General features: G+C 37.5%; 1 protein-coding gene across 3 annotated transcripts in view; it reads left to right on the top strand.

The window, feature by feature from the left end:
* FCHSD2 (FCH and double SH3 domains 2) overlaps positions 1–24,760 on the top strand; it is a 304,207-nt gene that overhangs the window by 2,573 nt on the left and 276,874 nt on the right. The window lies entirely within an intron of this gene.

Genomic DNA, 24,760 nt, shown 5'->3' with positions numbered 1-24,760 from the left:
AAATTTATTAGTCAAATTATAATCATTAAAGTAGAAATTCTTATTTAAATAATCTTTCCACTGAATTGTAACATTTACTGACCTTAGTGATTTCACAGAGATTTTTAAACTGACACCTCTGGTTAATGGTTAATATCTGGGGGTGAACCTGTCAACCTCAGATGATTGCACACTAGCACTATTTGTTAGAACATGACAAATATAATTTTCTCTTTGAACATTAAATTTAGTGCGAAATGTGTATCATATTTTTTCATTAAAGTTACCTGTATTCGTAAGCATTGTGAAAATCAGTATCTTTATAGAGGGAAGCATAACTCATTTTATTGAAAGAGACACCACTGTTTTAACAATCCTGTAATACAAATTGACAGCTCAACAAACATATTTTTATAAAGGATGGAAGATAATTTGCATGTTGAAACAGAGTGGCTACAATTCTTTTTTTTTTTTTTTAAGATTTTATTTATTTATTTGACAGAGAGAAGGAACACAAGCAGGGGGAGTGGGAGAGGGAGAAGCAGGCTTCCTGCAGAGCAGGGAGCCTCATGTGGGACTCGACCCCAGGAACCTGGGATTATGACCTGAGCTGAAGGCAAATGCTTAACGACTGAGCCACCCAGGCGCCCGAGTGGCTACAATTCTTAATTCTCTTTAGTAACACATTTATCATATTGGAGTTGGGTCTGTAAGCTCTGTCAGTTGCCTGTTTTCTCCTGTGGTGCATGACCTCATGTTGATTTCATGAAAAATATGAACTGTGTGTTGTTATAATAAAATTATGTGTTTGGGTAGCCGAATTGTTTGGAGCCCAAAGATTTTAATTTAAAGAGTTCCTTTTTTCCTGCCCCATATTTAATTTAGGTACTATTTGTGACTATTTCTACTGTCTACTTCTAACTAGGGCATATATATTTAGTCTTATCCAAAGTTGGAAATACCAAGATCATTGTTTTCTCACCGGGAAGTATTCTATTTTAATTCTGCATTTGTTTCTTTTTGTTTTTCATGGGGCCACAGGGGAATTTTTAGACTTAAATAATTCCTGTGCAAAATACCTGGAATTCTTCATAAGGTTAAAAATGAAAAGTTTTAAACATCTATTAAGTGAAATAAGGTATTTTAGTAGAAATCTCTAAGTGAAGAAAGTAATAAATTTTCAGAAGCAGTTTAGAAAGGCCAACTTAGTGTGTAAGTGAAAATTCCCTGTGGGGTATGGAAGGTCAGTGGTCATTAAGTCCTGTGATTATATCTTCTAAAGACTTGTTTACATTCTTTTCTTTTTTTCCCCTATTGCCTATATCTTGGTACCTGAGCTTATGGTCAAGGATAGGGACACACAGTCACTGCTAAGTTGATGTAGGTTGTTCTGCTTCTGTTATTTAGTTGTTTGTATTATTGCCGACCCCATCACATTTCACTTGCGTTATTGCAATAATATCCTAACTGTTGCAGTAGTGTTCTCATATCTCCTACCCCTCAATCTCTTCTTTTAAGTCTGTCTTCCACATTGTCACCAGTTAGCTTTCTTTCCTTTTCTTTTCTTTTTTAAAGATTTTATTTATTTGATCGAGAGAGAGCACACGCAGGAGCACGGGGGAGGAGCAGAGGAAGAGGGAGAAGTTGAGCAGGGAGTCTGGACTTGATCTCAGGACCCTGAGATCATGACCTGAGCCGAAGGCAGATGCTTCACCGACTGAGCCACCCAGGCGCCCCACCAGTTAGCTTTCTAAAAACATTGTTTATGGGGTGGCTCAGTTGGTGAAGCGGCTGCCTTTGGCTCAGGTCATGATCTCGGGGTCCTGGGATTGAGCCCCACATTGGGCTCCCTGCTCATAGGGGAGCCTGCTTCTCCCTCTCCCTCTGCTTGCAGCCCCCCGCTTGTGCTCTCTCTCTCACTCTGTGTCAAATAAATAAATAAAATCTTAAAAAAAAAATATTGTTTATTATATACTGCGTTCTCTATGGCCTTCTAGATAAAGACTACACATCTTGTTGTAGCTTATATGGCCCTCTGCATCCTAGCCACAAGCTTCCTTTCCTGGTGTAATTACTGCCATTTCATGCTTATTCATCCTTCCTTCTTATTCCCTTTGCCCTGGCCACTCAGGACTTCTAGTTATCTAATTGTGCTCTGTACATTCATGCCTTTATATGTGCTGTTCTCTTTGCCTGCTGATATCCTTCCTCCCACTTTGTCACCTGGCAAATTAATGGTTGCCACTAAGTTTGCAAGTTGTTGTTCACTGTGATCTCAGAGGATTTTGATTTTGCACATGCTTTTGGCTTCCCCCTTCATGTGAATTCCTTGAAGTCAGGGGGTAAGTCTTAATTCGTTTTTGTGTCTTTGTACCCTTTGTTTAGGCTGGCAGAATTGTTAAATGAATGTAACTGGTTATATTTAAATGCACCTTACTTGTTTTTAGGTGAAATGTTTTATTGCTCTGTTTGTAGGGGGCTAGAGTGGTGTCTGTTTGGCTTGTGTTATACTTTGATTCATGTGGGCACTTTAAGATGTACCGTGCTAGGGGTGCTTGGGTGGCTCAGATGGTTAAGCATCTGCCTTCGGCTCAGGTCATGATCCCAGGGTCCTGGGATTGAGCCCCACATCGAGCCCCGCATCGAGCCCCGCATCGAGCCCCGCATCGGGCTCCTGGCTCGGCGGGGAGCCTGCTTCTCCCTCTCCCTCTGCCTCTCCCCCTGCTCATGCTCTCTCTCTCTCTGTATCTCTGTGTCTCAAATGAATTAAAAAAAAAATCTTTAAAAAAAACCAACGTACTGTGCTATTTGATGTTGAATATATTTATATTTACATATAATATATAAATACATAGATTGTTGGTGTTCCAAAATTAGTACATTCTTTATTCGAATGATGTATGTTCTTCTTTTATATTAAATTATTGGAATGAATCCCTTCACTCCTATGTAGTTGTGAGCAGAATACTATATTACCTCCTAAAAGGTGAGTTTAGATTTCTGATTTTTGTTTTTCAATGATAATACTGAATTGGAAGTTGAAAATTGCATACTTTTGATATTCGTAATAACTTTAGTTGCTTGAGGAAGGGGGTAGTCTGGCTTTTCTGGTCTGTCCTAGCAAGTAGAACAACATTTAAAAATTCATCAGAAATCTCTGAACTTGAGTTTTTATATGTATTATATTGTAAAAGATCTTGCTTGCTGCTTTTCCTTTTTTTTTTTTTTTTTCAAGTAATCTCTTCCCTCAATGTGATACTTGAACTCACAACCTGGAAATCAAGAGTTGCATGCTATAGGGACTGAGCCAGCCAGGTGCCTCTGCTTTTCTTTTTTTGAGGTTCCCATCACCCTCCTCCCCCAAACCCCACAAATAGTAGTCCTTCTCACCGATGCCCCAACCAGTATTATGCTCTATTTAAGTTAGTGTGAATTCACTCAAAAAAAGTGCAAATAGCTTCTCTTAAGATAAAGAAATTGTTAGTAGGCAGAGAATAATTTTTACGACTTTAAAAAGAGGGAAAAACTAAAAGACCACAATTATTATTAAGCTGTAAGTAGGAGATGTAATGGGAGATGTAGTGTATTAAGCTGTAAATAAGAGAATTTCATGCTGGGTTATGGCTAGTTTCCACTCCCTTCCCCCCTTTTCATCTTGTGGAATTTTGAAGGGAGGAAACCAATTATGATACAGTATTTTTCCTTTGCTCTCCCCCCCTTCAGTTCGTTTGTTCCAGGGATGTATTTGGAAGCTGGTGTGTTGGGAGTAAAATATGAGAAGGAAAGATAATTCATTTGTTGTTAATCAGGGACATTCCATGCTTTGGGGAGATTTTATACTGAAGTGTTTCCTGTTGACTTTTGCTTAGACAAGCAAACTTTACTTTCTTTTTAGTTTATTATTACTATTTTTTCTCTCTTTGCTTTCTAAGACAACTTATAAGTTTCTAAATACTACAGCCTATGTATTATTTATTAATACTATATATTTAGCATTGTTTATTCTCATGATATACTAAGTAGAGTCAATAAAGAAAGTTCTTTGCAGGAATCCTCAACATAAAGAACTACCTTCTTAGCAGACATTTTTAGGTCATTATATAACATGGAAAAACCATAGAATTTTAGAGTCTGTTGAACACTGTCATATTTGTCAATGAAAATGGAAACTGAGGCACAGTGAGATGAAGTGAATCATATTGAGAAAAAATGCTAAGCTATATCTCTAATTTCTAGACTAGTGCACTATCCTGTTTCTCTGTATTATCCAAGCTTTTAATCAAGGAAATCATCATAAGTCCCATTTCTTGAAACATTTTGCCTATCAAAAAGCACATTTTAACTAATAATTTTTCTTATTTTTTACTTTTCATACATCAAACTGTCAATCAGCTTTGAATCATTATTTTAAAACTACTAACATGAATCCAGACAAAGGCAAAGATACTTGAAACTTTATGTCGGAGAAGTCTGAGTGTATGGTTCCTCACAGATGTTCTGAAAAATGGAAACTGGCTTAAGAAGCACCTGTCCTTTCTTTGTAGACACCTGGAGGTCTAGTAACCTCAAGTGAGGAAATTACTGTAATATATGATACCTTCTCTAAACTGTAGGTTTGTGGGACTCACTGGGGATTGGATTCTTTTTTTTTTTTTTTTTTAAAGATTTTATTTATTTATTTGAGAGAGAGAGAAAGAGCGAGAGAAAGAGCATGAGGGGGCTAGTCAGAGGGAGAAGCAGACTCCCTTGCCGAGCAGGGAGCCCGATGCGGGACTCGATCCAGGGACTCCAGGATCATGACCTGAGCCGAAGGCAGTCGCTTAACCAACTGAGCCACCCAGGCGCCCTGGGGATTGGATTCTTGTCTGTTTATGGATACTTTGAGAATTTTTTCATTGTCTCAGAGACTGTTATGTCTAGAAGGGAACCTTAGAAGTAATCTGGTCTAGACTGTTTTTTTAAAAAAGTTTTATTGAGATACAATTCACATACCATACAATTAACCTATTTAAAGTTTTTTAGTATATTCATAGGATTGTACAACCATCAACACTTTAACTTGAGAACATTTTTGCTTCCCCAAAAAGAAACTCTGTACTTTTTAGCAGTCACTTCCATAATTTTCTCCAGCCTTGAGCAGTTACTTTCTTTCCCTATAGAAGTGGAATCTGTAAGAATGGAATCATTCAATGTGTGGTCTTCTGTGACTGGCTCTTACTTAGCATAATGTTTTCAAGGTTCATCCATGTTAACAGCATTAGTACTTCATTCCTTTTTATTGCCGAATAATACTCTGCTGGATGGATATACCACCACATTTTATTAACTCACCAGTTGATAGATTTTTGGCTATTATGAATAATGTTCCTTTGAACATTCATGTACAAATTTTTGTGTGGACTTATGTTTTCATTTATCTTGAGTATAAATCTGGTAGTGGAGTTGCGGGGTCATATGGTAACTATGTTTAACTTTTTGAGGAACTTTCAGACTGATTTCCAAAGTGGCTCCATTTTATATTCCCACTAGCAGTCATCTTATGAAGGTTCTAGTTTCTCCACATCATTGCCAATGCTTGTTATTGTCTGTCTTTTGATTATAGCCATCCTAGTGGGTGGGAAGTGGTATCGTTGTGGCTTTTATTTGCATTTCTCTAGTAGTCTGTGATACTGAGCATTTTTTCATGTGTTTATTGGCCATTTGTGTATCTTCTTTGGAGAAATGTCTATTCAGATCTTTTGCATTATTTGTCTTACTGCATTATAAGAGTTCTTTATGTATACATATGTGTGTGTATATATATATATGTAACTGATTTGCACGTATATACAGTATTTGCAATATTTTTCCCACTCTGGAAGAATCACCTGAAGTGATTCAGACATGCATTAAATTTTGAGAATTACTGAAGCAGTGGAAAGAATAAGGACTTTGAAGGTAGACCAGAGATTGAAACCCAACTCTGCCGCTTACTAAATGTGTAATCTTGGACAAGTTATTAAGGTTCTGTGAGCCTCATATTTCATGTATGTAAAACAGGGTTAACCCTTTTGCTTTTTTGTAAAAGTTAAATGAGATATGTGAAATGCTGAGCATGGTAGATCTTCAGCATTGGTAGCTGCTATGGTTAGTGGAAATTAGAGCCTGGGAAGAGGGATGTTGTCTTATTCAAGGTAACAGTGGAGGTTTTTGTGTTTCATTAATTCTAAGAAGCACAGTTTTGTTTTGTTTTTTACATTCTTCTGAAATCCAGATACATCTTAGAGTTGCTTTTGGCTTTGATATAGTTGTCAATGTCTCTTCATGCATAGACTTGAAGGATACGTATTGGCAGGCTTGAAAGAAAATCCCAGAGTTAATGATTGGAATTACAAATGTTGGGTCACCTGGGCTTTTGATGGCACATAGGATGATATTGTGTGGAAAAATATAGGTATCAATGATTGATTCAAAACAGTGGTTCAGGGGCACTTGGGTGTCTCAGTTGTTAAGCGTCTGCCTTCAGCTAAGGTCATGGTCCTGGGGTCCTGGGATCGAGCCCCGCATCGGGCTCCCTGCTCAGTGGGAAGCCTGCTTCTCCCTCTCCCTCTGCCTGCCTCTCTGCCTGCTTGTGCTCTTTCTCTCTCTGTCAAATAAATAAAATCTTAAAAAAAAAAAAAAAAGTGGTTCAGAAGAGCTTGACTCCTGAGTGTGACCAGTTTATGCATCAATTTATTTTTTCTTTTTTAAAATTACGCACAAGAGTAATGTATACTAAAAATCTGACTAAGTTTAAAAGCACTCTTTTAATAAGTATAAATAAAAATTGTAATTGATAGGGTATTGTATAAATTTAGTTGGCAGCATTTTTTTCTTAGTGGAACATAATGTGTCTTGGAACCAGTGTCGTTTTTGATATGAAAACTGGAAGTAGCTAATCAGATACTGGACCCAGGTCTTTTTTCATTCATTCAAAAGTTATATTGCTTCTCAGTTCAGTGTTTTTTCCTTTTTTTTTTTAATTTTAAAATTTATTTTATTTTTTTTAGAGGGAGCGAGAGGGAGAAAGAGAATTTTTTTAAGTTTCAGAGGTAGAGTTCAGTCTTAATGTAACACCCAGTGCTCATTACATCACATGCCCTCCTTAATGTCCCTCACCCAGTTACCCCCTCCCCCTCCCCCCTTCAGCAACTTTCAGTTTGTTTCCCATGATTAAGAGTCTCTTATGGTTCGGGGAGAGAGAGAATCTTAAGCTGGGCATGGAGCCTGATTCGGGGCTTGATCTCGCAACCCTGAGATCATGATCTGAGCCAAAATCGAGTCGGACGCTTAACCAGTTGGGCCACCCAGGTGCCCATCAATTCAGTATTCTTTCAAATGAGAATTTAAAAGTGATGTAAATCATGAGGGGAGAATTTTTAAAAATAGGGCTACATGGAAAAAGATCAAGTAGGACCTTACTTAGCATTTCTTTGAGAGGAAAAAAAAAAGATTACTTGATTTTAAAATGAAAGGATATCATGGAACTTTAACTGATGAAATGAATTTACATTTTAAATATATACTTCTGGGTGCCTGGGTGGCTCAGTTGGTTAAGCGACTGCCTTCGGCTCAGGTCATGATCCGGGAGTCCTGGCATCAAGTCCCACAATGGGCTCCCTGCTCAGTGGGAAGTCTGCTTCTCCCTCTGACCCTCCCCCCTCTCATGCTCATTCTCTGTCTCTCAAATAAATAAATAAATTCTTTTAAAAAAATTAAAAAAAATATATACTTCCACATTATGGTCAGTTCTGGACCACATTATGGTCAGTTCTGGAGGGGAGACTAAGAGTAGGAGGTACAAACTAGGCAGAGGAGGAAATAGGGAAATACATTTTGAAAATCTGTTAACTAAAACTTTTTGTCACAGACCACTGCTTACTTGAAAGAGTCAGGGTTTTAACGATACCTTTTCCTATTGCTATTTAATGGTTTTTGAGCTTATAAGCCATTGTTCATTGATTCTTATCTGCTCCTAAAATGTGAAAATTTGGTTCTGGATGGGATGGCTATTGCAGCCCACTGCAGAAGTTGTTTTATGATTTATAGATTTGAACAGGAGATACTTTGATGAGGCAGATGAAATTAAACTAAGGCTTAGTAATGAAAGTTACCCACCACTTGGGTTAAGAATAGAAGTGTTGAAAGAATTTTTGTGTGCATTTTTTTATTTTGGTCTTTTTAACCATACCCAGGTATATAAATATGGGAGACATGAAGGTGGATCTGTGTGGTAGGATACCTGTGATACACTAGAACGAGCACTAGCTTAGAATCATACAACCGGGGTATGAATCCAATCTTAATCTCTTATTAACTGTGTGACTTTGGCCCTAAATCACCACAGGTCACTTAAACTTCTCTGAGCCTCATGTATCTATCTTATCTGTAAAATGGTAATAATTATAATACCTTATGGGATTATTTTGATAATTAAAACAAAGTAATGCATATAAAAGCTCTCTTGCATAGTGACATAATAGATACTCAGTGAATGCATGTGGATTGTAATTTTAAGTAATTGAGAACATCAGTTCAGAATTAGGGTCTGTGACTTATCCCCTAAAGAGTTAACTTGTGGGTTAAAAATGCAATGAGCCTTAAAGATAAATTGTTCAAGTAATACTAAGAATTTCCTTCACCAAGTTCAGTAGTCCTGGGTACCTTCTATTTTTCTGTGTGTTGGTTATGATTCTTCTCATGATTGCTGGATGGCTTCTGCAACTCTAAGCATGATAATCTTATACAACAACGGTTAGTGGAGGAAGAGGAGGGAAGGGCAGTTTATCTTTAATGCAAATTTTCCTTCCCTTCTTCTCTTTCCTCTGAGAAGACAATTTCTACCAGAAATGATCCCAGTAGATTTTCCCTTATATCTTATGGGCTGAGTTTGCTTCATCTGCCTGTGCATGCCTAGTTGCAAAGGAGGCTGGGGATATGATTATATTCTTGGAGAGGTGGTCTTTGCCAGCAAGAAATAACGTATTGATGGCAGTGATACGGCTTTTGCCACATTACTGTTTTGCCCTGTTTGCCACAGGGACCAATTTCTAAGTTCTAGTGTTTCCCATAAAAGTGTAAAAAATATGTTGGGGTTTAATTGTGCAAGATATAGCTGGAATAAGGAATTCCTTAGAAAACACTTGTATGAAGGAGGGGAAATCGGAGGGGTAGACGAACCATGAGAGACGATGGACTCTGAAAAACAAACTGAGGGTTCTAGAGGGGAGGGGGGTGGGAGGATGGGTTAGCCTGGTGATGGGTATTGAGGAGGGCACGTTCTGCATGGAGCACTGGGTGTTATGCACAAACAATGAATCATGGAACACTACATCTAAAACTAATGATGTAATGTATGGGGATTAACATAAGAATAAAAAAATTAAAAAAAAAAGAAAAAAGAAAACACTTGTATGCATTCCTACCAACTTCTTTTGAATTCAGTGTCTTAGGTCAGGAGTAGGTTTTTGTATTTGCCATAGGTAATGGCCCAACAGGCCTCTTAGTATTCTCCTCTTAGCAATATAGGAGTGGTTAAAAATCTCGCCACTTTTGCTCTTCTGATAATTTAGAGAAATGGTGGCCTAAGGGCCCTCCAGGCAGTTGTGGTTTTGCTGAACTTCTTTTACTTCTCAGGTGAAAGCATTAATAAGTAGTGAAGTGGCTAAACTGAAAGCAGAGAAGGACAAATAAGAGCTAGAATTACTCCTGGCTGAATAATTTGCCCCTTAATAATTGAGGATTGGCAATTCAGTCTTGGAAATATAAAGTACTTGAGGAGGCCTGTGGTGGTAAGTTGATGTTTTTCTTTGTAAATTTTTTGAATGTTCATTTGAATTTCACAGATCCCATTCTGTTTTATTGGTGTCAGTCCTCAGGAATGATCTGATGCATAAGCAGGAGTTAGTTTCTAAGTCTGGTTTGTGCTGTCCATTCTTCAGTGACTAATTTGGGAACTAGGCACAGAAACTTGTAACCCTGTCTTTTGTTCCATTGCTGCAGATTTCCTATCATGTGTTGGTCGGGACTGACTTAATAGAACCTTAGCTGATAGTTTTAGTTCATCTTATTTTGTCTTCACAGTATTCCTTTGTCATGCTTTATTTTAACATTCCATTTGATCCTTTTTTTTTTTTTTCTTTTGGCATTCACATGTCTTGTCATCTGGATGTTTTGTTTTGTGAACTTTGACATATTCCCGATTCAAAAAGAAAATGTTATTTCTGGTGTTTGGAACCACAGACATGGTAACATTTTTCCTCAGGAAACAATTGGGAGCATATATTCCTTGATTATATTTTATTGGTATTTGTTTTTCCCTCTTTGGTGGTTGGAGAATGGGGGCGAGAGGCAGAGACTTTTTATTATATACCTTTTTTTTTTTTTAAAGATTTTATTTATTTATTTGACAGAGAAAGACACAGCGAGAGAGGGAACACAAACGGGGAGTGGGAGAGGGAGAAGCAGACTCCCTGCCGAGCAGGGAGCCCGATGCGGGACTCGATCCAGGGACTCCAGGATCATGACCTGAGCCGAAGGCAGTCGCTTAACCAACTGAGCCACCCAGGCGCCCTATATACCTTTTTTTTATGTTTTGCATTTGTAGGTAAAATTCACTACTCTGAAGACTAAAATTAAATGATTCAGTATTGCTAAACATTTGGCTTTTAATTAATTTTTAGTGAAGTTATTTTTATATTATTTTTATATTTACAGACTGCGGTTTATTTCTAATATGTACAAATATTAAGAATACTTGCTTTATAAACTTCTTTTCTTAAAATGACGGATCTTCAGCTGATTATAGTTCATAGTTGGGGAAACAGGCTCTGGGTATTACTGTGTTTCTTTCTTTCTGCATTGTGAAATTTTTTTATTCTGAAACAAGTACACATATTAGGTGGTTAGATTCCTGTCCAGCCTCAAATTTTATTTTAGCTAAATTTATCCAAAGGTTCTACATTATAGTCATATTTTAAAATATTTTAAATAATATTTTTAAAATATAGTCATATTTTATAATGTTATTTCTGTGGTAAAATGTATTTTGCATTATAAGCGAACTTCTTCCCTGGGGGAATTGTTTTCTGTTTTACTATAGAGGTATTTATGTAATAGTTTCCTTAGCTATATTGAGCAAATTGAGTATTTTTTAGTACTGCCCTTTCTTCTCTTGCATTTTTAGCTGTACCTCTATTTTTCAAGTGGCTGTTCTAGGTGTTACACTATGTATCTTTATCACAGTATACTTAGAATTAATATTATAGCACTCCACCTAAGACGCTTACAAGCAGTAGAATTCTAATTACTTCGTCCCAGACTTGGTGCTGCATACTTTATAAACTTCATAATACGATGTTAGTTTTACTTTAAACACAGTTATCTTTTGAAGAGATTAAGATATAGAAAAAAGTCTTATTTTTACCAATTTTGACTTTTCTTTCCTTACCCAGACCAGTACATAGGTTTGCGTTTCCGTCTGGTATCATTTCCTTTTGGGCTGAAGAACTTCCTTCAGCGTTTCTAGTGAGTTTTGGTGACAGTTCTCTTAGCTTTCACTTGTCTGAAAATGTCTTTATTTTACCCTCATTTATGGAAGATAATTTTTGCAGGATATTGAATTCTAGGTTGACAGTTGGGCCATTCCATTGTCTTTTGGCTTTTATTGTTTCTGATGAGAAGTTACCTATTATTTATATACTTGTTCTCTTCTCTGTAATGTGCCCTTTTTTCCTCATTGACAGCATCTTTCCTCTTTATCTTTGTTTTTTTGCAGTTTGAGTGTGATGTGACTAATGTGGTATCTTTGTAATTATCCTGCTGGCTGTTCACTGAGCTTTCTGGATCCATAGGTGATATTTTTAACAAACCTGGGAAATTTGGGGCCGTTACTTATTTCGTCAAATATTTTTTTCTGCTCCATTTTCTCTTATTTCCTTTTTTGGGTTCCAAGGATTTGCATATGTTAAACTGTTTGATAATAACCCGTGTTTTTCAGAGTGGATAGTTTTTCTTGATTTGTTTTCTGGCTCTGTAATTAAATTAATTAAAAAAAAATTAAAAAAAAAATTTTTTTAAAGACTTATTTATTAGAGAGAGAGAGAACATGAGCAGGGGGAGGGTCAGAGGGAAAGGGAGAGAGCATCCTCAAGGAGACTCCCCACCGAGCGCAGAGCTGATGTGGGGCTCAATCCCAGAACCCAGAGACCATGACCGGAGCTGAAATCAAGAATTGGATGCCTAGGGGCGCCTGGGTGGCTCAGTTGTTAAGTGTCTGCCTTCAGCTCAGGTCATGGTCCCAGGGTCCTGGGATCGAGCCCCGCATTGGGCTCCCTGCTCCGTGGGAAGCCTGCTTCTCCCTCTCCCACTCCCCCTGCTTCTGTTCCCTCTCTCGCTGTGTCTCTGTCAAATAAATAAAATCTTAAAAAAAAAAAAAAAGAATTGGATGCCTAACTGACTGAGCCACGCAGGCGCCCCTGTAATTTTTTTTTTTTTTAAGATTTTATTTTTATGTAATCGCTACACCCAACGTGAGGCTCGAACTCACAACCCCAAGATCAAGAGTCACATGCTCTACTGACTGAGCCAGCCAGGTACCCCCCTTCTGTAATTTTCAGTATACTTTTAAGCCTATCTAGTGAAATTTTCATTTTTGATACTGTACCTCTAAGTGCTGGAACATATTTATAATTGCCTTTTTAAAGTTCTTGCCTGTTTCCAACATTGGAGTCTTCTTGTGGTCTGTTTCTGTTGGCTGCTTCTGGCCCCCCTGGCCCGCCCCCCGATTATGGGTCACACTTTCCTGCTTATTTGCAAATCTAGTAATTTTTGAGTATTTGGACTTTGTGGGTGGCACATTATAAGAAGTTTCAATTATGGGGGCGCCTGGGTGGCTCAGTCGTTAAGCATCTGCCTTCGGCTCAGGTCATGATCCCAGGGTCCTGGGATCGAGCCCCGCATCGGGCTCCCTGCTCGGCAGGAAGCCTGCTTCTCCCTCTTCCATTCCCCCCTGCTTGTGTTCCCTCTCTCGCTGTCTCTCTCTCTGTGTCAAAATAAATAAATAAAATCTTAAAAAAAAAAAAAGTTTCAATTATGTTGTCTTTCTTTAAAGAATGTTGAATTTTGGCGTTTCCACTGAAAGCCTGAGTGCCCAGGTGTGCAGAAATGTCTCCACTCTGGCTGAACTGGAATTCTGATGTCTCCCAGCAGTGTGCTGCTTCTATCTGTTTAGCTCTCAGGCCTGCAGCAGTGATTCTTCTAGGCTGCATGGAGTCTCACCCTGGCTTATGTGTAGCCTGGTACTCTCAGCCAAAGGTGCCCAAGGAACCCCCATGCAGATTTCTGGGGTCACCCCTTCTGCATTGTTGCTTGCTCTCCAGTATCCTGTCCTGTAAAGTCTTGCCACTCCGCTAGCCCAGAACTCTGATTTCTCAATTCATGAGACTGTCCTGCTTGGCTTAGGCTTCAGTTCCCTGTGATGCAGTTGGGAAAGTGTCCCAGGCAGAAAGCTGGAGCAGATGTGGTATACCGGTACTGCCAGTTGTTTTACTCCTGAAAATAGTAGAGTCATAGATTTTGTCTAGTTTTATAGATGCTACCCAAGGAGGACTAGTCTGGTATCAGTTACTCATCATGGCTAGAAAAAGAAGTCCATTTCACAGATGTATTGGAGGAAGATATTTAACTGACTTTAAATACGTAAGTAAGATTACGTATTTATACATATATAATATCTATATACCCCTAATTGATCCTCTGCTTTTAGATGTGTGAGTTTGGATATTTAATATATAAATGTATTCTGTAGCACAGGAATTTTTTAACAGCTTTATTAAGATACAATTCTTAAACCATGTAATTCACTCATGTAAAGTGTATAATCAAGTGGCTTTTAGTATATTCAAAGTTGTACATCCATTGCCACAATCCATTTAGGACATTTTCATTACCACAAAAAGAAATCTCACACCTCTTAGCCATTACCCTTCCTCTTACCCCCATTTGCCCAGCCCTAGGCAACCACTAATCTGCTTTCCATAGATTTGCTTGTTTTGGACATTTTATATAAATGGAATCATACAATATTTGGTCTGTTGCACCTGGCTTCTTTCACTTAGCATAATGTTTTCAAGATTCATCTATGTTGTAACATCAGTACTTCATTCCTTTTTATTGCTAAATAATATTCCATTGTTTGGATATACCGCATATTATTAATCCATTCATCAGTTGATGGACATTTGAGTAGTTTTACTATGGCTATTACAAATAACACTTTTATGAACATTCATGTACAGGTTTTTTTCACGGACTTGTGTTTTCATTTCTCTTGACTATATGCCTAGGAATGGAACTGCTGAGTAATATGTTAACTCTGTGTTTTTTCAAGGAACTGCCAGACTGTTTTTCAAAGGGACTGTACCATTGTACATTCTCACTAGCAATCTGTGAGGGTTCTGCTTTCTCCACATCCTTGTCAACACTTGTTGCTGAACATTAATTATATATAAAAGCCTCCCAGCAGTTATGCATTCTATAATTATTATTATTATTCCTATTTTATAGATGAGTGAGGCACAGAGTGGTTAAGTGACTTGCCAAGGATCAGAACTAAGAAATGGAAGAATTGGGTTTGAACCTAGGTGGATGCTTGACTTTAAAATTTAAGTTTTTTCGGGCGCCTGGGTGGCTCAGTTGGTTAAGCGACTGCCTTCGGCTCAGGTCATGATCCTGGAGTCCCTGGATCGAGTCCTGCATCGGGCTCCCTGCTCGGTGGGGAGTCTGCTTCTCCCTCTGACCCTCCCCCCTCTCATGTGCTCTCTCTCATTCTCTCTCTCTCAAATAAATAAATAAAATCTTTAAAAAAAAATTTAAGATTTTTCTCTCATTGAAAATTGTCTCTAAAGGTGTTTGATAATAGCAGATGAAATCAACTGAAATTTTCCTAGTATTTCCAAGCATATTTTCTCAGCCTTTATTAGATCTTGGTAGGAATCCATGGAACATAGGACCATCATTTCCCTGGTTTTATAGCTAGACTCAGTTTTCTTGAAAGTAGAAGACAGATGTTTCACTTGGGATTATTTTAAAAAAATGGGGGCACACTATTTTCAGTGCCCACCATTTCCAGACATTGTGGATGGAGTATGGTATCTTGTTTCAAGAACTACTACTTAGAATAGATGCCAAAGAAGAGGTGTAAGATTCAGTGCCTTGAACAGCTTTTAGTCTAGCTGATATAGTATAGGAGTGGAAGAAGATACATGGTCTGGAGTTTCATGTGTTTTCAGATCCAGGCTTGTTGAAGGATTGTGTGAAACACTGAACTTCTAGGTAATCTCTTGGCTCTTCTGATAATTATATATGGGGTTTAGGTTATATTTTGAGATACTTCCATAGTCAGAAATGCCTTGTTTGTCTTTTTTTGATATAAGTTAAGATCAGGCAGTTTTGTGGTGATTGAGGAATACAAAGTTTCTGAATAGCTAAAGTCTTGCTATCCAGCAAGCTTTTTTTTTCTGGCCACCTAGTTATGTTTATTTTTAACTTTTTGGCGTGTACCTAAAATAAAATATACTCCACAAATAGCTTAGAATCAGCTTATTTTGGGTGAATGAAAATACTTTATATTAGTAAACTCACTTTAATAAAAAAGAATTATTCTTTACACGTTTGAAACCAGTAAGTTATAAAAGTTATTGAAATGCTTCTACCTAGAAAATAAATTGCTGTTAACCAATTACATTGGCTAATATTTTGTACAGGTGTACAGATGAGGACAGTCAGTCACATAATAATCCTAAATTTACTTTCAGAAACATAACAGATTTTTACAAAAAATATAAAAATAATAGCAATAAATTATAATTTATTAAAATTTTTAAAATGACTTTGACAATGCATGTTTTGTTAATGTGGTGTCTTTTGTCATGAATTTAGATCTAGTGTTGATATATTAGTATACATGTATTAAAATTAAGTCTTCAAACCTCCTGTGTGTTATGCATCAGTAACATTTTAAGGAAGGAGAAAGCAAGAAAAAAGACCTTAGTGTTTATTTTTATGTAACTCTGCCAGGCAGAAGGCTGTGAAAGTTTTATGATGTATCTTTTAAATGTACAATGTAATTCAAGGATAAGGAATAATAGGTCTCTTGCAGTAAAATGTTTAAAGATAGATAATGTAATAAAAAATTATTTGTTAACCTTTATATGCATTCTATAGAAATAGCAAAAATTTTCATTTGATTAAAATGTTTGATGTTTTCTGCCAGGATCTCAAAGGAATGTGTGTTCCACTTTAATAAAAGATTATCTGACTAATAAATGTCTCCAACTCTTTTCCTGGCAAAGAAAACTTGGCATCTTAAATTGGGCCTTAAACATGATATATCATAGATGAAAACATTTTACAGTCATGGTGTTCAGAGGTGAACTTGATTACAGATCTGATAAGATGATTTTGGCAACTTGATGAATATTGACTAATCTTAATGGAAAGTAATTTTTTTACTTGAAAATACAGTTTTAGTTGGGGGTTTTAACCTCTTCTTCCCCAGGTCTTTTTGTGTGTATGTGTGCCATGATATCAATACTTTTGAAAAATGAAGGACATAGTCATTTTCTTTCATCATACAATTTTTACTAACTTGACCTAAATACTACTTAAAGGATGTTATGATAAAAAGCTTTGGAAGATGTCTTGTGACTCTCTTCATCTTAGGTCCTATTCATAACAAACTTGACTTCAATTTCTTTGTGATAAAATTATCTCTTTTCAGGTAATTGAGTTTGAAGACATTATTTCTCTTTATTTATAGTATATCAAGAGCTGAAAGGCAAAGAAGTTTAAAGATGCTCAATAAAAATAACTCAGTTGGTCAACACATGTAACTAGAGAAAAAGCAGCTCTGTTTAGACCACATTTGATCACTCTTGAGAGGAGATGCTCCCCAACCTCTGTGATGTTGGGAAGTGGGGTGTGAGGGGGAAGGATGGTTATGTGATGAGGAATATCATAGGGCTTTTTTGGATTCCTGAATATTGCCATCACAGTGTGATAACATTATCTTCTTTGAAATATTTTGAATTCTCAGAATTAAACATAGCTTAAATTAAGGGAAGGTGCCAATAGTGCACTGTATAAGGAAGAGAGCACTTTATAACATTATGGATGCTTAGGTCCTACTCTTAAGATTCAGAGTTGGTAGATTTGGGGAGTGCATATGTGCATATGCATTTTTTTTTATAAAGATTTTTATTTATTTATTTGAGAAAGAGAGAATGAGAGAGACAGCACATGAGAGGGGGGAGGGTCAGAGGGAGAAGCAGACTCCCCGCTGAGCACGGAGCCCGATGCGGGACTCGATCCAGGGACTCCAGGATCATGACCTGAGCCAAAGGCAGTCGCTTAACCAACTGAGCCACCCAGGCGCCCTGTGCATATGCATTTTTAAAGGCGTAGTTGGTGATTCTCATTTGTAAGTAAGGATGAGAACTGCTGTTCTAGGATAGGAGTTATCACTCTTGTTTAATACGCATTTCAGATTTTTTTTCCTGAACTGAGGCTTCCCATGAAATATTTCCTTAGCTAACAGATACTGCAGGAGAGGTGGATTCCCAAGATGTATAAAATTATCAATCGGATAATCAACCTTGAATAATTGAGAGTGATTCTTTGTAGGTTGAAAATGTCAGTGAAATAATTTTTCAAGTTTACTTTTTTTTTTTAAGATTTTATTTATTTATTTGACAGAGAGAGAGACAGCAAGAGAGGGAACACAAGCAGGGAGAGTGGGCAGACGCCTAGCGACTGAGCCACCCAGATGCCCCTCAAGTTTATTTTACTTTTAATGCAATTGTACTGGATGAATGAGGGTGGTGGTTTGACTTGTTATTAGTTGTTTTTCTCCCTTTTATGTGTATATAATTTAAAAAACTATATATATAGATATATAAATTGATTTAATTGTTTTTGTTGGGATAAGGAAGGATGAGTAGTTTCATAATTCTCTGATTCTCAAACTGTTCTGTGGACTAGTAATATCAGTATTAACTGGGAATATGTTGGAAGTGCAATTTCTCAGGCTTTATCCCAAACCTACTGAATCACAAATTCTGGGAGTGGGACCTACCAGTCTGTGATTCAACAAGTTCTTTTAGGTAATTCTCATGTATGTTAAAGCTTGAGGACCACTGTTACAAATTATAATAATTATTATTTACAGAGGTGTTTTATTTTTTACTTACCCAGTACTTAACTAATCCATTGTTCAATATTTGTTTCCAAAATTTTAATCGTGTGTGTGTGTGTGTATACATCTTCCCCTCTAGACTCTGTGCTTTTTCAGAGCTACGCTATCTTTTATCTTTGTATATTTCATAGCATGATACATAGATGCTGAGGCAGTATTTGTTACCGAATAAGACATTGTTAACCAAATCAGTTTTTAATAAATTTTAAAATACAGACTCCACTGTTGTTAAACTCAAGTTTTATTTTCCTTTGTTTACCTAACAAAGTTTCCTTTGTTTAGCATAGCATAGTGGTTGATGTTCTTATTCACATCTTTGTGTAGTTATGTAACTATCTTTTTAGGATAGATTTCTAGTAGAGTTAGTTGATGGGTCAAACATTATATACTATTTAAATGGTTGTTTATGGGCGCCTGAGTGGCTCAGTTGGTTAAGTGTCCACCTTTGGCTCAGGTCATGATCCCGAGATCCTGGTATTGAGCCCTGCATCAGGCTTTCTGCTTAGCAGAGGAGTCTGCTTCTCCCTCTCCCTCTGCCCCTGCTCGTGTGTGCTCTCTCTCTCTCGCTCACTCTCTCTCTCAAATAAATAAAATCTTTAAAAAATTAAAAAAAATAAATTCTTTTTTTTTAAAAAATATTTTTATTTATTTATTTGACAGAGAGAGACACAGCGAGAGAGGGAACACAAGCAGGGAGAGTGGGAGAGGGAGAAGCAGGCTTCCCGCAGAGCAGGAAGCCCGATGCGGGGCTCGATCCCAGGACGGATCAGGACCTGAGCCGAAGGCAGACGCTTAACCGACTGAGCCACCCAGGCGCCCCAAAAAATAAATTGTCGTTTATACTTGCTGTCATATTGCATACCCTACCCTGTCTAGGTACTTATTTCCAGACATGGCCACAGCATGTGATATCATTATTCTAATAATGTTCTTATATTGGGCTTTCTAATAAGCAAAACAGTCTTATTGTTTGAATCTGGATTTCTTTGGTAATTAGCAGGGTTGGATTTTTTCATGTTTGATACTTTACATTATTTTACATATTTTGTTAATCATCTGTCTTCATCCATTTGGGCTGCTATAACATTTCCACAGGCTGGGTAGCTATAAACAATAGAAAGTTCTTGCTCATAGTTCTGGAAGCTGAGACGTCCTAAGATCAAGGTGGTGCCAGCATGATCGTGTTCTCTCTTGAGGGCCCTTTTCCTGGTCACAGCTGGTACCTTCTTTCTGTGTTCTCCATGGCTGAAGGGCTTAGGGATGTCTCTGGAGCCTCTTTTATACGGGCACTGATTCCACTTATGAGGGTTCTACACTAGCACCTTGCAAAAGCCCCACCTACTAATACCATCACATTGGACATTGAAAATTCCAGTGTATGAATTTTGGAAGGACAGAAGCACTCAGCCAATAGCATGTCCTCAGTTGAATTTTCTATTTGAATATTGAGAGTTTTTTATATTTTAGGCTGTTTGCTTTATTTCAAATACTTCCCCTTCCCCCCAGCTTGTTTGTTTTTAATTTTGCTTTTTTTTAACCTAAACGTTTAATGTCTAGCTTGGTATATACTTATAAGACATATGTAAAAAATCTTTTTTTTCCAAAGATTTCATTTATTTATCAGATTGAGAGCGAGAGCACACAAGCAGGGGGAGCAGCAGGCAGAGGGAGAAGCAGGCTCCCCACTGAGCAGGGATCCTGATGTGGGACTTGATCCCAGGACCCTGGGATCATGACCTGGGCAGACGCTTAAATGACTGCTTAACCGACTGAGCCACCCAGGCATCCCGATATGTAAAAAAATCTAATGATACTGAAAATTGAAATTAAAGCAGTAAAATATTCTAGGAAAAAAATATATTTTTAAGTAGGCCCCATGCCCAGCGTGGAGCCCAATGTGGGGCTTGAACTCACGACCGTGAGATGAAGACCTGAGCTGAGATCAAGAGCGACTGAGCCACCCAGTTGCTCCTAGAAAATACTTTTAGGGGCGCCTGGGCGGCTTAGTCGTTAAGTGTCTGCCTTCGGCTCAGGTCATGATCCCAGGGTCCTGGGATCAAGCCCTGCATCGGGCTCCCTGTTCCGCAGGAAGCCTACTTCTCCCTCTCCCACTCTCCCTGCTGTGTTCCCTCTCTCGCTGTCTCTTTCTCTGTCAAATAAATAAAATCTTAACAAAAAAAGAGAAAATACTTTTAGAAAGAGAAATGATATTCCATTATTTGATGAAGTAGAATTGAACTCTATTTGTTAATAGAGATAAAGATACTTAAAGATAAATGGAATAATCCACCTGGAAGATCACAATAAGCATGAAGATTTATTCACCTGGTAACATAAAAGAGTACGGATTATATAATTATAAGGAAAAACCGATAAATTTGTAATTATGGTGGGAGATTTTCACATCAAGCAAATAAAAATTAAAAATATTACAAGATTTGAATTTCATAATTAATAAGCTTACTTATATACATATATAATTCTGTATCTAATATAGGAACTATACATTCTTTTCAGTTACAAAACTGGATTGCATTATTATTTATAAAGGAAGTCTCAACAAATTCCACAGAAATGATATCATACCTTTTATGTAGTAAATACATGGTTAAGAGAGGGCTCAGGAGCCAAATTCTGGTTCTGCCCTACCTGTATGACCTAGATGGTCATCTGACTCTTGTGCTCTCTAATCTGTAAAATGAAAGTGGTAATAGCATGCTCCTCAGAGTTGTTGTGAGGGTTAGAGTTCAGATCAGTGCCTTGCCACATGGTAAGGGCTCAGTAAGTTTTCAGTCATCATTATTATATTCTCTGATCACAATGCAGTGAGAATAGAAATCAGTAATAAAGAGATAAACACTGACCCCCAAATAAAAGATAAAACCTTTACATATACTATTCAGTAATGAAAAGGAGTGAATTATGGATACACATGACAATGTGGATGAAGGAAACATTCTGAGTAAAAGAAACCACATAAAAAAGAGTACATACTATATGATTTTATTTACATTAAGTATTAGAACAGGCAAAACTAATGTATGGAGGAAAAGAAATCAATACAGTGGTTTCCTCTGCAGATTAAGGGAGGGAATTGACCAGGAAGGGGTATGAAGGAACTTTCTGGGACGGTGCTGTCATTCTATCTTGATAGGCGTTTGGATTACACAGGTGTGTATGTCTGTCAAAACTCTCTCCCTGTCTATATATATACACACACACACACATATATATATATAAAACTTGTGTATTTTATTATATATGTATGTTTTATATAAAAAGACTAAGCAAATTGTTATTGCAAAAACTTGGGAACAACTTAAAGTGCTTTTTAGGAGGATGGATGGATAAATGAGTAGTGGTATAGATATGATGAAGTATAATGCAGCAATTGAAAGAAATACATCTCTTGGGTAGATCTCACAGTCTTAATGTTCACTGGAAAAACCAAGTTGCAGAATGACAAAATACTGTGTACTGTTGATAGAAACCTATATATTTAAAGTATAAAAACTTGAGTATGAAGGACATGGTATTGGTTGCCTCTGAGAAGAGAAGGGAGGTACAATAATAGAACCGGTGGACCTTAGCGTATTGTGCAGTTACATTTCTCTGAAATATGTCTGAAGCAAGTAAGATGTAAGTTTAACATTTGTAGTAACTACATGGATGTTTGTTTATATTCTTAGCTGTACTTTTATGTTAAAATATGTTCATAGAAAGTTAAAATCACTCTGTAGTCCTGCCATCCAGAGATGATCACTGTTAAATGTATGTTGCTTTCTTATTGTATTTTAAAAAGTAGTATTTGGAGATACCAGATGAGTAAGCTTTACTCTCAGTTTTCATATTTGCTTTATTAGTTTTACATAACATTTGTAAAGCAAATACTTAAAGTGAACTTCTTAGACTTAAATCAGGTATGTATTTGAATATAAAAAGTTTTAATTTTAGAGAAATATTACAAAGCACTCTTTTTTTAAACATTTTATTTATTTGAGAGAGAGAGCACAAGCAGGGGGAGTGGGAGAGGAAGAAGCAGGCTCCCCACTGAGAAGGGAGCGCTATGTGGGGCTCGATCCCAGGACCCTGGAGCTGAAGGCAGCCGCTTAACTGACTAAGCCACCCAGGCACCCCTACAAAGCACTTTTAAGAATACAGATTTTCCAGTAAATAGTAATAGAGATAAGAACTAGGCTGTAAGAAGTTCAGTGTTCTGGATATCCAGTGGTAGTTCTTAAATTTTCCACAGTATTTATTTACAAATAAATATGTTTAGTAACCCTGTAGGATGTGATTCTTCTATTTTTGTCAAAATGTTAAATTCTTAGGCAATGTTATGATTGGAATTGTGGTATTCTAGCCCCAGTTTTATAATTCTGCAGAAATTCTGTAACTTCTTATAGCTGTTTTGGTCATTGTACTTAAGGATTCTTTAACAAGGGGAATGAGGATTTAAGAGCCTAACTGGAGGAAATTCTTGCTTCATTTTATTTTTAATGTCCTCCTTCCCCCACCCCCCCAGGTCTAGTAAAGGAAATTTCAAAATTCTGTAAAATTCTTTTTGGCCTCAGTTAACTTCTTCTGTGAATCAAAGGTTTTCTCTATATGATTTCTAAAATTTATCTCACTTCTCTGATTTTATGATTCCTAAGTAATTACGGAAATCTTTGGATGCAAGTACTAACTTTTAGAGAGTCCTGTGAAGATTGAGGCTTTACTTTTACCAGCTGACTTTACATTGTTATTGCAAAACAGGTACTTGTTTTACCAGATACCGTGTCGGATTTATTAGAGTCCTGTAATACAGTGCATTTTCTTCATTCAGACTTAACAGATTTAAAAATTATTGTTAATTCTGCAATAGGCTATGCATTCAACAAATTTTTTTTTAAAGATTTTATTTATTTATTTGACAGAGAGAGACAGCGAGAGCAGAACACAAGCACGGGGGAGTGGGAGAGGGAGAAGCAAGCTTCCCCTAGAGCAGGGAGCCCAACGCAGGGATTGATCCCAGGATACTGGGATCATGAGCTGAGCCGAAGGCAGATGCTTAATGACTGAGCCACCCAGGCGCCCCATTCAACAAATATATATATATATTTTTTTATTTGAGAGAGAGAGAATGAGAGACAGAGAGCACGAGAGGGAAGAGGGCAGAGGGAGAAGCAGACCCCCTGCTGAGCAGGGAGCCCGATGCGGGACTTGATCCCGGGACTCCAGGATCATGACCTGAGCCGAAGGCAGTCACAACCAACTGAGCCACCCAGGCGCCCTCAACAAATATTTCTTAAAATAGTTGTATGATTGTGTAAAACTTGTAGAATAGTTTGGATTTATTAGCACAATTATGTGAGACCCCTTTATGAATTTTCCACCGCATATTTGTAGCCTAATAGTAAACATTTATTGAGTTCTTTACATTTCCCAAAGTGCTTTTATATCTGTTTATTTCACTTAATCTTTAGAACAACCTAGTAAGATATATGTGATTTTATAGATGTAAAAATTGTTGCTCAAAGAGATGAAGGCACTTACCTAAAGCCAGGATTAGAAAAATTCAGGACTTCTGACTTTTAACCTGTTCTCTTTCCACTTCCCTAGTGTATTTTTGTTTATGAGGTCTTCCCTAGGAAAGTTCGGTTAGTGAGGCATGGTGGTGTCTTATACATAGGGTGTACTGTGGACAGTGGAAGGGAAGGCAATAAAGTATGGAGATAATGTAAAATTGATTATTACTTTGTTTCATTGTCTTTATTCTCTTTATCTTTGGCTTCATTTTTTAAAGAATTTATTTGAGAGAGAGAGCACACAGAGTGAGAGAGAGAGCATGAGTGGAGTGGGGGAGAGGCAGAGGGAGAGAGAGAAGCAGACTCCCTGAGGAGCAGGGAGCCTGATGTGGGACTCTATCCCAGGACCTTGGGATCATGACCTGAGCCAAAGGCAGATGCTTAACCGACTGAGCCACCGAGGCACCCTTTTGGCTTCATTTAAAAAAAATTTTTTTTAGGGGCACCTGGGTGGCTCAGATGGTTAAGCGTCTGCCTTCGGCTCGGGTCATGATCCCAGGGTCCTGGGGTTGAGTCCCACATCGGGCTCCCTGATCCTTGGGAGCCTGCTTCTCCCTCTGCCTCTCTGTCTCTGTCTCTCTCTCTCTCATGAATAAATGAATAAAATCTTAAAAAATTTTTTATTGTTATGTTAATCACCATACATTCCACCATTAGTTTTTGATGTGGTGTTCTATGATTCATTGTTTGTATATAACACCCGGTGCTCCATGCAGAACGTACCCTTTTTAATACCCATCACCAGGCTAACCCATCCTCCCACCCCCTTCTCCTCTAGAACCCTCAGTTTGTTCTTCAGAGTCCATCGTCTCTCATGGTTTGTCTCCCCCTCCGATTTCCCCCGCTTCATTCTTCCCCTCCTGCTATCTTCTTCTTCTTCTTTTTTTTTTTTTTTTTAACATATATTGTATTATTTGTTTCAGAGGTACAGATCTGGGAT

This window comes from Mirounga leonina, unplaced genomic scaffold (assembly GCF_011800145.1).
Source record: "Mirounga leonina isolate KUSES-001 unplaced genomic scaffold, KU_Mleo_1.0 Mir_92, whole genome shotgun sequence".
Lineage (NCBI taxonomy): Eukaryota > Metazoa > Chordata > Mammalia > Carnivora > Phocidae > Mirounga > Mirounga leonina.
The sequence above is the reverse complement of the archived record's forward strand: the minus strand, read 5'-3'. Positions and strand labels throughout refer to the sequence as shown.